Source organism: Pyrus communis, chromosome 13, assembly GCF_963583255.1.
Source record: "Pyrus communis chromosome 13, drPyrComm1.1, whole genome shotgun sequence".
In the NCBI taxonomy this organism is placed as follows: Eukaryota; Viridiplantae; Streptophyta; class Magnoliopsida; order Rosales; family Rosaceae; genus Pyrus; species Pyrus communis.
Genome location: NC_084815.1, coordinates 16,805,227 through 16,821,709, shown reverse-complemented (window position 1 = coordinate 16,821,709; position 16,483 = coordinate 16,805,227).

Sequence of the window (16,483 nt, the reverse complement as noted above, 5' to 3'; positions counted from 1 at the left end):
GGGATTAGGAGGGATTGCTAATCTAATGAAAATTGACTCAAAGATGTGAAAATATGTTTTAAAACACTTTAAATGACCTCACAAGACTCTTACTAACTTATATGACCAAAAACAAACTTTAAAGACTCAAAACAACTTAAAACAACCAAAAAGACTCAATTTAGACTCTAGGACTTAATTTGGACGAAATACACTTGGTTTTGACTCTAAAGACTCAAAAAGACTCTTTTGGACAAATTTGGAACAAATAAGAAAGGGGGTTTTGATTTTGGACGAATTTAAAAGAAAACAAGTAACTTAAAACTTTAAAACAGATTTTGGACGAATTTTAGAAAAACTAATGGATGATAGGATAGCCAAGGGATACTTCTCCACACATGATACTTTCTAACATAAATTGATTTCCAGTTGCTTTTCCGATTAACCATGAAACTCAACACCCCAGATTAACCGTGACATCACTAATTAACCCTCAGATTTCCCTTAAGTTAGTGGATTGGATGACATCATACAACAACCCAAAGCATTCTCCAAAACGTCCCCTACATGACATCATAATAGAGATACGGTCAAAGATCATTACGTTCAATGGAAATCATAAGTATTGACAAAGCACTTGTAACTATGACATTATGATACGCATGCTAGGAATTTACTTAACATGATTGTGAAAACAACCTTAACTACTTGTGAACATAAGTTTGTAACGATTATGTGAAACACCCTTATATTCTAGCCCCAAATTCAAGCATGCAAATTAAGTAGGCCTCCCTAATAAACATACAAGAATAAGTTATCCATCAAACGGTTAAGCAAATTGTGTTCATGACTTATGAAATCAAAACTGGACTTAATCAACTCATATTATAAATGTAATCATGGTTTCAAAGCATCCCTAGGCTAAAACGAGTTTAGCCTCTCATGTTCATGACAAAACAAAGCAATATAGATTTAAACATTGAAAATAAAAGATAGATTACACCTAAAAACGTCCAACACTCCAACTTGAATGCACAAACGCCCAAGGCTTGGTCTTCCTTCTCCTCCTCCTTGCTAGGTCACGACACAAGGGTCTATGGTGAGTTTGTGGATGATTTTCTGGATTTTGGATGGGTTTAGGTATGTATGGTGGTGCGGCAAGGGGTTATGGTGGTGTATGGAGGTTGGGATGGAGGTATGGAAGTAGGGGAATGATGGATGGGTGGTTGCAAGGTCACGGCAAAGGTTGATTTCTGAATGAATGTATGACTGTTGTGTGAAGGAGTGGTGGTGATTAAATGGCACGGCAAGGCTGTTTATATAGGCTAGTTTGGCACACTTAGTGAAGGAGAAGGATTGCCTAATCCTATTGAAAATGGGGTATTTTAAGGCAGAAACCACAGGGGATTGGGATAGGTAGTGCACGGCATGGATTTAGGCCCTTCTAGAAGGATAGGTGCGACAAGGGCTTTAGGGATAAGATAAGGCTTCTAGAAAGAAAGGTTTAAAACAGATTCCTAATCCTAAAGGGATATGAACATGTGATATAAGAGTAGGAGAAGGTTTTCAATTCCTAAACCTACTAGGAGTGGTGTACATGCGGCATACAAAGGAATGGGGGTCTAGAATCTGTTCTAAGTGTTTAGATATATATCTAATCCCACCTAAATAGCTAAGTTTAAGTCCCCACCTAATTTGGATAGGAAAAAATAGGATAATGTTAGAGATAGGATAGGATAAGGTTTCTAGGATAGGATAAGATAAGGTTTGGATAAGGTTGGATAAGGTTCCTTGTTTCTTGCTTCTTCCTTATATTCATTGGAGTAGAACTTCTTCCACCAGATTTGTAGCCTTTCCTAGCTCTTCTTGTCTTCAATTTCGTCCATCCTCTTTGCTCCATGGTTAAGCTATCCAATCCATGCCCAAAAATGCTCCAAATAGCCTCAAAATGCACTTTCTTGCTCCCTTTGCCATTAGAACCTAAAAACATACGAAAATGTCTTAAAATACTAAAACAACTATGAATTAACAACATAAATGCACGAAAACAAGCTAAGTAAGTCGCCTAAATATGCTCCTATCAAATTCCCCCACACTTAGCTTTTGCTAGTCCTCGAGCAAAACGAAATAAACCAAAACAAACAAAACACATTCTAAACCTTCCAACATGTACCTCAGGGATTTCCAACGAACATGACACATTAATGAACATCATTCCCACGGTTTTTAGCTTTCTTTACACTTCAACAAACACTTAATCATAGTTACTACTTATTAGTTCACATATAATCAATTAAAACAATGTTTTGAATGTAGTAACATGCCTTAGAGAATTCCCTCAATTCCTCACTAGAATGCACTCTATTTTCACACAGATTTTCTAACTTCACACCCTACACTAGGTATATGTGGGAAGATTGATTTAAATATGAAGACTAACACTCACATATGTTATATCAAAGAAAGCATTTTCTGGATTTACGATAATGACATGAATATGATCTCATGAATGGAATGCTACTACTTAGAACAAGAACCAGTGATTCCATATGCTCATACCAAATTCAAACTCCACATATTGAACACATAACATCAAGATAGAAGTTGAGGGTTGTAACGAGGGTAAGGTATTGGCTAACAAAGAAAGGTAAGGATAAACAAACGTTCTTAAAGCAATAGTAAGCAAAGTAATGAATTTGACACTTAAACTCACTTTGAATGGCAAAAACCAACTTTTAAACACAAGGGAAGATTCATGCAACATTTAGGGTCAAATTCACTCTTTTGGACCCTTCCTTCAACAACCAACACTTGTGAGTTCATTCTCACTTATTTTTCAACTCCTTTTCTTTCTTTTGAACACTTTTCTATTTTCTTTTGATTTTTCCACGAATTTTCTCTTCTTTTCTTCTTTTTTTTTTTTTTCCTTTTTTCTTTCTTTTTTTTTTTTCTTTTTCGTGCCCTATCATCTTCCCCCACCCTTATTTTCCGCCATATATTGACCAAAGGAGTTCACTCTAAGTCGTGCTTCACTATCCTTTAAGAACCAAGGTATGGAAAGTCCTATTCTAGGCTAGGTGAGGATAATGTGGCTAACAACGAAAATAGGCTTTGAAAAGGCTCAAGAGGGTTAATCCTACAATACATATGAAAAGGGATAGGCTTTTTGGCTCTGGCTTGACTAACAACTTCATCTTATTGTATGTTATGCAATCAATACCATGCTTTTAATGAAATAGGCATGAGTTCTAGTATTTGGAACTATAATGAGATGCATTCTAAATAGCAACCAAGCAAAGAATGATGAGATCATGCAACGACTTTAGAAAACAAGAAATCACAGATTATACTCTCCAAAGAACGTTATAGGCTCAAGTCTCTCAGGGTTGTAGCGTTAGTTTGAGTTTCTTCCTTCAAGCATGTTACAAAAACTGATTTTATCTTTGTAATTACATGTGAATTCATAAATTATAACCATAACCAAGCATAAACCAAAGCATAAATCAACTTCCAGCCATGCTTACAACATTCTTTAATAGTCATGCAATTAAAAACCAAATCCTCATCATTGTGTTGGAAGGTGACCTAAGACACAAACAAACACACAAAAACAACTTAAAAACAACTCTTTTTGGGTTTTTCAAAACTATTTTGTAATTGTTTTGTAAATTTTCGGATTTTCTTATCAAAAGACATAAAAACACTTCAAAACACTCTAAAAACACTTTAAAACAGTGTGAAAACATCTTTAGAAATGATGGGTGATAAAATCCCACGAATTTGCATGAAAAACACTTTGTTTTACCCCCCCCCCCCCCCCCCACGAATTTGCATAAAATCCCACGAATTTTTAGTGCAGAGGATACTGTCGTCATATGAGAAGGTCCTTCTGATGCTGAAATGTAGCGGTTCGCCACAAAGTCCTATCGGGGCAATAACAAGCGTGCCGGAGTCGCAAATGTCAGCCAGCGCAGGTCCTTGTTGCGATGACAACAACACAAGTCTCCAGGATCGTCATGACCTCACAGATGACAACAACACAAGTCTCCATGGCAAGCCATACCATGAGATGCTTGGTGGTGACTGCCACTGTGAGCGTGGCCACTGTGATTGCCATGGGTTTGAGCCACAGAGCAAGGACTCTGGCCGTTGGCTAGGCCGTGGTCAAATTGTTGGCCTTGGCCGTATGCTTGACCATACGATTGACCAGGTCTGGCCGGACTGGTATCAAGGTAGTATTGTTAGAATAAGCATTTAGTCCCAAGCTAAGATTACAATAAACAATAAGATGATTTAAATGAATGAATCAGTGTATATATATATATACATACCTGCAGAAGCCATGAGAAGTAATGCGAACACACTGTGAAGAAGTTAACAGAAAGTCTTCTACTCACACAGCCCTTATGTCCAATACTAGCGATAGTCTAGTGATGGAGTGAACTGATTTCTGGTGAGCAGGGACGTTCAGATTTATAGGCTATATTCCTAACATGATCCCAGCTATCATGGGATTAGTTAATACCTATTATATTTTACATCAAATGGGATAAGATTTAATACTCCCACAGTCCCTTAATTCCAGGAAACTTGTCTCCCACATTCCCTCAATTTCAGGAGATTAGTCTCCCACAATCCCTCAATTTCAGGAGACAAGTTGTTGACATGGTCATGACTTCTAATTGATTCAATCCACGTTTTTAGGTATCCTTATCATGATACAGAAGTTCAAAACCTAACAAGTATGACTGCTGCGTTTGGCTATAGCACTGAGCCTGTGGCTTAGGCACGGTGTGGTTTGGATTTTATGCATGGGTTTGGTCATACTAATGAGTCTGGCCACCGCTCATTGCATGGCCACCGTATTGGTGACCATGGTGACTCTCTTTGTGCCCAAAACCACAAGAGTTTTCGGAGCACTTTTGCTGGCACAATTCATTAGCAGGTATGTAGCACTGCATTGAAGCCATGGCAAGTGAGATAAAAGGAGGTTTCTTACTTCTTGCTAGCTTTGTGGATTGGATGGTGCTTCAAACCATTGTGATCTTGCTCTTTATATAGCCAACAACCAGGAGGTTTTCGGCTTTGTCTATTGGTAGATAGGATTCCTTTACTTTTTCTCATATCCTTTATCACCCTTTGAATCTGCTGCTTTTTGAAATAAGGGCTGGAATTAGGTCAGGAATGCTTTTTTGCTCCCTTTCCCTTCGCAAGAATTTGTCCTCCACTTACTGAATACGATATGGAGGGCATCAAACCCACTACAGACAATTTACTCCAGTTGTGAGTGTAAATACTGGCCATCTCGATGTCTTGTGAATCTCACATCCGTTCATGATTAGAATTGCCGATGCGTCCGCTTGTGAGTCTTACATCCGTTCATGATGAGAACTGTCGACGCATAACATACCATATCTCTAACTCATAATAAGGATGCTTAAATATGAAAATTTTGGGGAATTAAATTTACGTCACGACAAAATATGAAGAACTTGGATTTATAACTCTCCATTAATTTGCCCATATTGCTGCCTCTTTTTTTTTTTTCTTGCTACTATGACAGATGTTATTGTTGATGCATGTCAATCTTTACTTCCCATCATTATTCTATCAACTTTTCTTTGGCTTTTAACTTATATTTTAAAAAATTTCTTGCTTACTCATTACCTCATATTGGGGTTTCTGAATTATGCAATGTTTTTAATTGTCTCTATTTCATTTAGGGTCATTCAATTTTTATGCAAATTACTTTAATCTCTCATGTTCTGAGTTCAAATTACCTATATATGTGAGAGGCTCTCCTACATATAAAATTTTGACTCCGCCACTGAATTTGCCCTTGGCATATTGGAGAGAATTGATGCATGAACAAAAGAAGAAGAAAACGAAGTTGATTGACTACCAATCCTTTTGTCGATGGATCACAATGGGAATGTAACGCGTAACTAGGGATGGGCAAAATACCCACGGTTATGGGTAACTGCGGTTACCCGCCCATTTAAACTTCACGGTTACGGTTATGGGTAACCGTTTAGATAAATAAACGGTTCTGGGTATAATCATTTACCCGTGAAATTTAAATGGATGGTTATGAGTATTAACCGTGATTATAAACGGGTAACCGTTTACCAATTTATTTTATATATGTAAAATTAACACAAACCATGTTCTCTATCGGACAAAACTTATATCAATGCTATTGACTATAGTGCATGGTTTATATAACTAATTATAATATAATGTAGCTCATTATCTCTACTAATTAAAACACTCAATGTCAACCAAAATCCTATGAAATTACCAATTTAACCTTCTAATTAAAACAGAACATGAATAAAAAGTATGGGGCAGAAATGTAATTTCACACAACCAAATTTTGCTGTTTTTTTTTTTCAAAACCTCACATATAATCCTAACATATCTCTGATTAAAAATAAATAAATAAAATAAAATAAAAAACTTCCCGCTCCCACATTCTCTATTACTCTCTTCCACTCTCCTTCTATTTCAAAAAAAAAAAAAAAAAAAAATTTAACACACACTTTGTGTGTGCCCATATGCTAGTATATATTATGTTAATACTTTACATTATGGGTTAAATAACCCAAGAATACTGTCTTCTAAACAGTTTTCGTAACCCAAGAATACTTAGCAAATATTATATTACCTTCATTGGTAACAGTTAAAAATCGTCCGTAAACATTATTTCAATTATTGGAATGATATAAGGACTTAAAAAATTAAAATACGGAAATTTATGATGAATGTATCTATAACGGTGTTTAATTGTCAAAAAAAAAAAAAATTATGACAATTTTTTTTTTTAAATTTTAAAATTGTCAAAAAAACATGTATACGGGTGAAAAAGAGGTAATGGTAAAAAAAAATGATAAACGGGTTAAAAAGGGTAAATGAGTAAACGGGTATTAAACTATTACGGTTAAATGAGTATGCGGTTATGGGTATGGTTAACCGTTTATAAACGATTATGAGTATGGGTATAACCGTTTAGACAATTACCAAATAGGTAAACGGTTATGCGGGTATGAGCATAAACGATTATGGGTAAATAACCGCGGTTATATACCCGCCATAACTATTGCCCATCCCCACGCGTACCAATGGTCCCGCACTCTCTTGTCAATCCAGACAGGCAGCAACCAGATGAAGATTGAAGTCCTTCAATAATTCAATATAAAATGGTATATAACTAGTTGGTGTATAAAGGCATCTCATGTTCGACTTATTTGGATACGAGAATGATATATGTTTATAATAAGTTTGATATTAATGTCTTGTTATGGGTGAGTTAACGACTTTTTGTCAAAATAACTTTGTAAATATCATAAATAATTTAACAAAAAATGACACCACAACCTTCACTTGTATTGAACTTTTTTCTTTTTTTCCTTTTTCAACAAAGGAGATCTTTTATTTTTTATACTCATTTATTTTTTTGTTAATGTTATTAGTACTCTAGAAAAAGGCATCTCACACTTCTTCTGTATGCAAACTCTCTCTTATAAAAGTATAAGAAGCGCGCAATGATTTTATGTGCGTACCAATAACAACTCCTTCATTCCTTTTTTTCTTTTTTTTTCGTCATTTTTTTTTTAGATGATTGTATATGAAAGAGATTTGAGAGGCTTGGTTCAATTTTTTTTGTTTACAGATATTTTCACTTCTCGGTGATATATCTTAGGTTTGAATTTCAAAAATAACAAGTTCACAACCAATTTATTTCTCCACCGTCTTAATATAAATATATTGATGTATCAAAAAGAAAGGCCAAAGGAACACGTCTTGAATTCAACATCAGAAAAATTAAGGGCTAAATATATATTACCTCTATCAAATTTGAGGTGATCGTCCCTTTTAAACATCAAAATTACAGCAGAAGCAAAACATGCCACACCGGTGAAGCAAATGTATACAATACATTGAGTATTTCACTTATTTTTTTTTTTTTACATATTTTAACACTGAAAAACAGATATTACTAAATTAAGAGTTAGTTGATAATTCCCTTTCCTCCTAAGAGAATTTTAAGGACCTAATTTTTAATTAAGCATGTCTCATCATGGACATAATTCGTGGGGAAACATTTTGGTCGGATGAGTATTAGTTAACTTGTTTTGACCCAACTCATTATCATTATGGATGGTCTAGTCTATGTTTAACCATCTAAATGTTTAGATCAACGAATAAATACTTACCTACAACTGAATTATAAAATAAATGTAACATTTTGAATAAATATTTCATCACTCCAGAGCATGTAAGTTTCTCTCATGATATACATTGTTATTGTTTTTTTCTTCACTTGCTTGACCCTGATTAGTGCGGAAAGGAATTAATATTAAGAGTTGTTATTGTCATAGTTCTCCATTTTTTAAGTCCAATCTCAAACTTGGTTATCAAGTTGAGATTATGTTGGGGGTACGTATTAAGTGATGTGTCACTATCTAATGCGTTGGTTTTATATGGCAAAGATTAATAAATGGCATCATCTGGTGTAATAAGCTATTCTAGTTTCGTTAAGAGTTGTTAATAGTTTGTTACATGTTGTTAAGTGCGATATAACTAGCAGAAGGAACAACTGTTGTATAAATTAATCATCAATAATCATAATACAAAGATCTTTTATTTTCTTCTTAAGTTTCTCTCTATTATTTCTCTTTCTAGTTCTTCATCGTTCTTTAATTATTCTCAGTGTAGTTAATATTAATACCAATCAATGGCTGCCATATACCCCCTAACGGTAACTTTTAATTGGTGCAACCATGTCATTTTTACGTAATTAATGGCGAAAATTTACCACATGCCATGCATACATAGTTGCAAGGATATAAAAACACGTGGTGTATCACCTGTGTTCCGGTTACGATGAAATATTTCTCCTCATGTTGCTTTTCATTGAGCAACGTCAAATTCAGTACTGTTTGCATTGTATAAAATATATATGGTCTCTTGATGGGTAGGGCTATTCACACATGCATTTCTTCTTCTCACACACCCTCTCAATTTTTGACCATCAAATCGAATAAATTGAAGAAGATTAATGACAAAAAATTAATATGAATGTGTAGAAGATAAAAATGGGTGTGTGGCTTTGTTAATTATAGAGTGAAGCAAATGCACCAAACTCACGATGTAACTTTATTTTGAAAGTGGGACATTTATTTCACACAGGACACAAGCCAAGATATCAAGAGGCCATTTATTTTACATTAACTTAGTACTTATTTATCATAACTTAAAGGCCTCTTTCATTCTGCTGATCATAGTGATCGATGGGAATCAATGATCTCCCACAACTGCTCGATTTAGTTCTGCAAAATGGTCACACACAAATATTATAAGTAATATGCATCAAGAACATCAACTCTAATTAATTGACGAAAATTAACAGTATGACAAGAGAACTTTCCCTTAGTGTAAGGGTTAGTGTAATTCTAATCACTTGCCTCCTGGCTTCTTGTTTCCGTGCTCACCCTTCTTCTTTTCTCTTTCTTGTGGCTTCTTGTTTCTGTACTCACCCTTCTTCATGGTTCTTCCATGGCACGCCATGCTGTTAGTTGCATGGTGCTCCTGACCGTTAGTTGCGGTGTATCTCTCACTGAGGCATGCCATATCAGTGGCAGGCATGTAGAGTTGCATTAAATCCATGGTACGTAATTAGCAGGGAAAGAAAAAGGCTAGGGTTTCTTAATTTCTAGATAGTATTTTCGATATCTGTTGGTTCTGGACAGCTCTAGGGTTAGGTCTCTTATATAGGCAATGGAGTGGTGAGTGGGATTCCTTCTTTCCTTTGAGTTATACATCACCTATGGAATCTGTTTTTGCATTATGGGCTGCACAATTCAAAATGCCCAGTCTTTATTCCTTGAGTTAGAAGAAACAAATCAATGCATGCATATGTCATGGCTTTTCTTATCACGTCAAGCCACCGAATCAATTCCAAATTTTAATTTAATCGTTAATGTCTGCTATGCGTGTAACTTTCGGAAAGGATCCTTCCAGATCTCTTCCACCTAATCCTTCTCATCAAATAATCTGGACCCTTAAAATTTGATCCAACGGCTCATATTAAATATACAAAAAATGGTTTAAAGGCCTATATATATATATATATATATAGAGAGAGAGAGAGAGAGAGAGAGAGAGAGAGAGAGAGAGAGAGAGAATGGTATAGAAGTACCAGTTGGTATTTTAAAAATTACTTATCATGTATTAATTAAGCAAAAATTCAACTATTAATAGCATCTCACAGATGCAAGTGGGCATTTACCACAGTATTGGAAAGGTGTTCAGCTCTTGCATGACGGCTTGGGTTCAAACCCCGTAGGTGGCTAATTTAATATCTAATCTAACAAAATCTATCGTTTGACCAAAAAAAAAAGTATCACTAAGATCGTCTAATAATTTTTATATAGTACTATTAAGTTATTAATTACATTGAAGGAATTGAGAATGAATGCGATGAATGTATCATAGAGTTACAAATGTAAGATAGAGAGAAAATGTGTTGGTGTCAAAATTTGGACATAATCTGGACTACGTTCAACACGTAGGTGCCCTAGTGTTGTTTTCAATCTCAGTGCCATGAAATGGCTTGAGAGATAGAGACAATAGGCGTGTGACTATGGGAGGTTTCCAACAGATAGTGTTTGTGTTTGAGTGTGTGAAAGTTGCACGTTAGTTTGACTTCTTAACCAAAGGATTGTGCACTGAGTTGGAGTTAGTTTGGTTTAGTTCTTTTATATGTTTCTCGAGCAAAAAAGGACTTAAAATTCAATGTAACTTCATATATGTTTCCCAAAATTTAAATGAAAGTGAAATAAAAACTAAAAAGAGAAACATAATGTAATCATTTCATGATGTAGTCAAGATTACAAACTTTCAGAAAAGTAAAATCTAGGTTGATTGGCCGAGCTACATGACTTGAAATGTAAGTTGACTAGAAATTAATGTAAAGAAAGCAGTAAAACTCTGGTAAGATTTAGGCCATGAAGGACATGAAAATGCTAGAGAAGTCCACCAAGATCACTGGTCTTGGATTGGACTTAGTTTAAAACATACGCATCAGAGATGAAAGCAAGGTGGTTGAAATTGCACATCAACCGAATCATACCACAAGGTGGCAGAGCTGTAATAGCTTGAGATCTAGAGATCACATGCAGTGTTTGCTTCGAAAGAAGGCTTTGAGATTGTAGGTGAAGAGCTAAAAAAAAGTTTTTATTGAAGAGAAATTGGATTTGTGCTAAAAAAGCAAATGGATTGATTGAAGAATCACTCAAGGTTTTTGTCTAATTGTAGAGATAGAATTTGACGAAGGTCTTGAGCTTGAAGGCATCTGACTTGATAATGCAGTGAATGTAATTTTTGGTTGGTGGCATTTAGTTTTGTCTTGAAGCGGTTTGCACGACTGCGGTAGTGACACCAACAAATTAGATGATGCGTGCGTAGGCATGGGTGATATATTCCAAACTTTGATCGCCTATGTGGCAGCCATGTCTTGGAGAGGAACTTATCGATTCAGAGCCCTCGGACAGGTTAGAGTGAAATGAGATGAATATCCGAGCCCCAATTTTAGCTTCAAAGTTTATGGGTCGGAGTCGTGCAACTTTTGCATAAATAAAAATGAATAAGCCTTATAGAAGGCTTATTTTTATTTATGTCTGAAACAAAGTGAAAAAAAAAAAAAAAGAAATCACACTTATATCTCAAATCTTATCAACTGAAATGTGACAATATAACAACATTTACTGAGCTATAACTACTGCAATGTGGACTTCATTTTTTGGACTTCATTTTTTGGACTTCATTTTTTGGACTTCATTTTTTGACATATGTACATTAATAATTAAGTACATGCAATATAATACACTAAGAACATAATATATGTTTAGAATTGTATTTATATATCTCGTTACTACCATATGTACATGGGATCATTCTACATGCAACGCATCTTGGTCCCATCGAACCATATAGTACTAGTGCATTCTGGAAAAGGCTATCCCTTCAGTCTCATGGAACATTCTTTTTGTTTCTTTTCTTTAAAAATTCGAGCAATTGGTAGGTGGAATTTCATGTAGTGACAAATGATAACAGATTGAAAAAAGAAAAGAGAGACAATCAATACAAATTTCCATTTCATTTTCTTACAAGCACTAAGTGAACTCTCATAACATCTTTTACACCAGGTTTGAAATTTTTTTCGTTCTGCAGTTTAATTAAAGAGATACTTTGGATGCGATCCCTAATCTTTAACATTTTTTTACTAAAACCTTAATGGTTTTCAAAGTTTGATCAAGGTCACTTGACTTTGTACACCTCATTATATTACTATTAATATTTTTATTTTTATAGTTTTGGCATTAATTGTTTGATATTTTATGAAGTCCCTCATTATAGAAACGGTTGCAATAAAAAAATTCAAACATTTTGATTGAATAAATGGATAAAAACTATGTAACAATAAGAAATAATAAATGGCAAAAGAATGTATCCATAGTGTTAAACAATTGGTACATTTTGCAAAAAAAAAAAAAATGATACATTTCACATATAACAAAGTGGTACATTAATAAAGAAGAATGGGTACATTATAAATAAATTAGGGTACAAATAAAAAATTAAAAAAATATGAATACAAATGAATTTTTTTTTAAATATGGGCACTAAAAGAAATTAATATATGGGTACAAATTAAAACTAAAAAGAAAATACTACAAATTTCAAAAAAATGTTGCAAATTAAAAGTGGGTACAAACTAAAAATATAAATATATGATACAAATTTTAGCCATAAAACATAAATATACCATATGTAATTTTTCTATCATTGACTAAATATACAATATCACGTGATAGTAAACACATGGGTTATACAAATAAAACTTTAAAAAAATATGGGCACAAAAAGAAACTAATATATAGGTACAAATTAAAAATGAAACGAAAATTGGTACAAATTTAAAAAGGTTTGCAAATTAAAAATAGGTACAAACTAAAAATAAAAATATATGATAAAAAATTTAGCCATAAATATAGATATACTAATTGTAACATTTTTAACACTAAAGGAATACATTTTAAAATAAAAATATTTTATTATTCAAATAATTAATGATGTTATTAATACCTAATAGGATCTTGATCAAAACTTGAAAATGAATAGAATTTTAATCAACATAGTAGTAAAATGAAGGATGTGAACCTAATTTCTCCATTAATGATGAAATGATAAAACTTGACTGTTTGATGTACTATGACTTCAACTTTTGACACTACTATATATATATATGTGTGTGTGTGTGTGTGTGTGTGTGTGTATTGTTGGACTTAATATCCCACAAAAGTGCAAGAAACAATTTTTTCACAAGTATCCCGTTTATGTAACGATGTTGCACACCGCTTAACTGGGCTTGATATTTCAGTTGGTATGCAAATAATTTAGTTCGAGAATCCACCTAATACCATCCTGGACATCCTCCTTCAAAACATGTTTGTGTGATTGAGTTTGATCAATGATATCGTTTCTATTAAAAATAAATAAATCAACAGCACATATAAATCTAATCACTACTTGTTCAATGATATCGTATCAGGGTTCAATAATTTTAAATTTAAGGGGGAGTTTTTAGAAGCAAAAAGAAAAAAAAAAGCAGATGATTAAAAAAGACCAAAAAAGAGAAGGTGCAAAAATGAATTAGTCCGCGCCCTTCTTTACGAAAAAACTTGCATGCTTTTTCGACTGTCAGTTTATCCATTTGTATAAATTTTTTTTGCCCAAAAATTTATTGTCAGCACAAATTCAACAACTATGAGCCAACAAAGCAAAAAATTCGTCTGGTGAAAGCTGCTTTGTCGACAAAATATATTTGTTGGCTCAAAATTCGTCGGAAGAGAGATTTTCTAGTAGTGAATATATTGCATACAATTAAGAAATGAAATATTAACACTCTAAAAATCTCATTCTACACTCTTCGTTATTATATTTTTCTTTCTAATTATAGAAAATTTGGAATGCAAAATTAGATTTTTGGAGTACCAATAGCAATGCCCTTAAAAATGTGTTTTAACAGCATGATTATTGCGCAAATCTACCAGTCGACTTCAAAATGCACTCTGTCATGAATAGTTAACTAATTTTGACAGAAGTTAATGAGAAAAAAAGGTTGGCACTATACGAACTTTGCGGGAGAGAGAATATTTGAGGAAAATGTACGAGAAAAATCAAAACATAGGTAGCTGTCATTGGTCTAGGTGGAACGTATCTCATGTGGCCACCTGTGGTTGGGACTTGGGAATCAGTCCCTGGGAGGTTGGCCACTTGGGTTATGTATATATCGACTACGATGAGCAAGAGTATAGTTATGTGTTTAGTTGCAAATTAGGATTCTAATATTGAGTGGTCTCAATATTAAAGCTTCAAAATTAAATTAGACGAAAATAATATTAAAATATTAAACGATAAACTACCCAATTATTCATTCATAATCTTACAAACAACATTTACAATCTACAAAGACTAAATTGTTCACAATGAAGTTTTATACTCTGAAAATGTGTCATGGTAATTTCATTGTCAATATAAGAAAAAACAAATCGATAATGATATGGGTATCCAATATTGGAGTTCAACTGTTGCGAATAGGATTGGAACTATCCAAAATTGGCATTGAAATTGCTGGAATAAGACTGTTAGAACTAATTGATGATGATTTTCTCTGGTGCTGGCCGAGGGATCGGTTGGGTGTGGTTAAAGGAAAAAAGAATTGAATTGGAAATTACCCAATTGGAGAATGTGAATGCAAAATGAGATTGGATGGAGATCTCTCGTAGGAGGAAAGAGAATAGACTCTCTTTATTTTTTTAAAAAGGTCTCCTTCACGTGGTTAATAAGAAGACTTGCTTTTAATCATTTGTTTTAAATGGCTTGACTCAAAACAATGTTGTTTCGGTCGAGTCTTTTACAAAACAGAATAGTATTCTTCTCCATCATTAATAATTTGCAAAACCTCACCCAGTAGTCTGCCGCTACACTGTTCTCCTCCACCACATGCCTTGGGTGGTCCTCAGGAGTCCTCACAACCCACTTATCAGGGTTGTTGAGTGGTCCTGGAACCCCTACGTCCCTTAATGCATATGCCATGTATATGCCCTATATATATATATATATATATATATCGTTGTTTGGACGTCAATTTCAAGTGTTCAACTACTTACTTACACACGATTAACGATTATTACAAGCAATTCTACACTATTCTATGCTAAGGAGAAAAATCATGATTTGAATTCAAGAAGTAGTGGGCTGAAGATGAAGACATTAACCATCAAATAATTTACCTGATAGCGATTCAGCACATATGTTCTCAAGAATATAGTTGAAGTAGCCTAACTCGGTGTAGAAGACCCCGAAATTCCCAGTGATTAAGCAACCTTGTCTTCAGTTTCTAGAGCCCTAGGCCGAGAGGTATTCCTTCCTCGGCCGTAGTCCCTCGAGTACAAAAGTCAGCATAACATTCGACACCACTATCACCAAATCTATTCTACTCGCTCGACCGAGCTAGATCGTGAGTTGGCACAACCGCATTCGTCAGAAGAACGTAGTTAGCTCATAGTTACTTAGCTTGTGTGCCACATCATTTTTAGAGTCAACATATTAGCATTCTGAAAACATAAATATTATGTACTCATCGTTAATGATATTCAAAAGAGAAAGAACTACTACAAATAGTACTATATATATACACAAAAATTAATGCCATCGTTTGTAATCATAAATAGTTTAGCTAGCTAGCTAAACCTTGAACAATGCGGATTGGATTCCAGGTAGAAAAGCAAAACAAAGAGAGAGGTTCTAGATATGGCACATTGTGAGACGGTCACTCAGAAAAGAAATAAGCTTGTAGTTCTAACAAAAGACTAAATCATAACGTCCCGTTTATTTTGATCTCCAAAAGTAAGAATTTAGTGCTTTTTTCTCATTTGTGTTTCTAAATATATATACTAAAATTATAACTTTAGCCTTTGAAATTCAATTTTCTCCACATAAAAATCGAATCCACCCAAAGCCAACACTCCAACCACCATGAAATGCAAAATATCCGATCTCTCTCACCCCCACAACCTCCCGCCTGCCATTGATTTCCACGTCATTCTACTCCCATTCACCAGCGTTGACCCCATACCACCCCAATCTGAGCTATATCTTCCATTCACCACCTTCGTAGCATCGATCTGCACCCCTTCTCCTCCTTTGTGGATCTCCGTTCCTTACTGCACGTTTGTAGTTGGAGATCTTGCCTTGAGTTTTAAATTATCTGAAAGTTAATTTTAATTTTATTTAAATCTTTTTTTTTTAATTTACATTAAGCTTTTCATATTTCTTAAATATATATATATATATATATATATATATTTAACAGTAAATTAATGGAATTGACCAAATTAGCTAACGGTTTAAAATAAAAATACGAAATCAGCCAAAC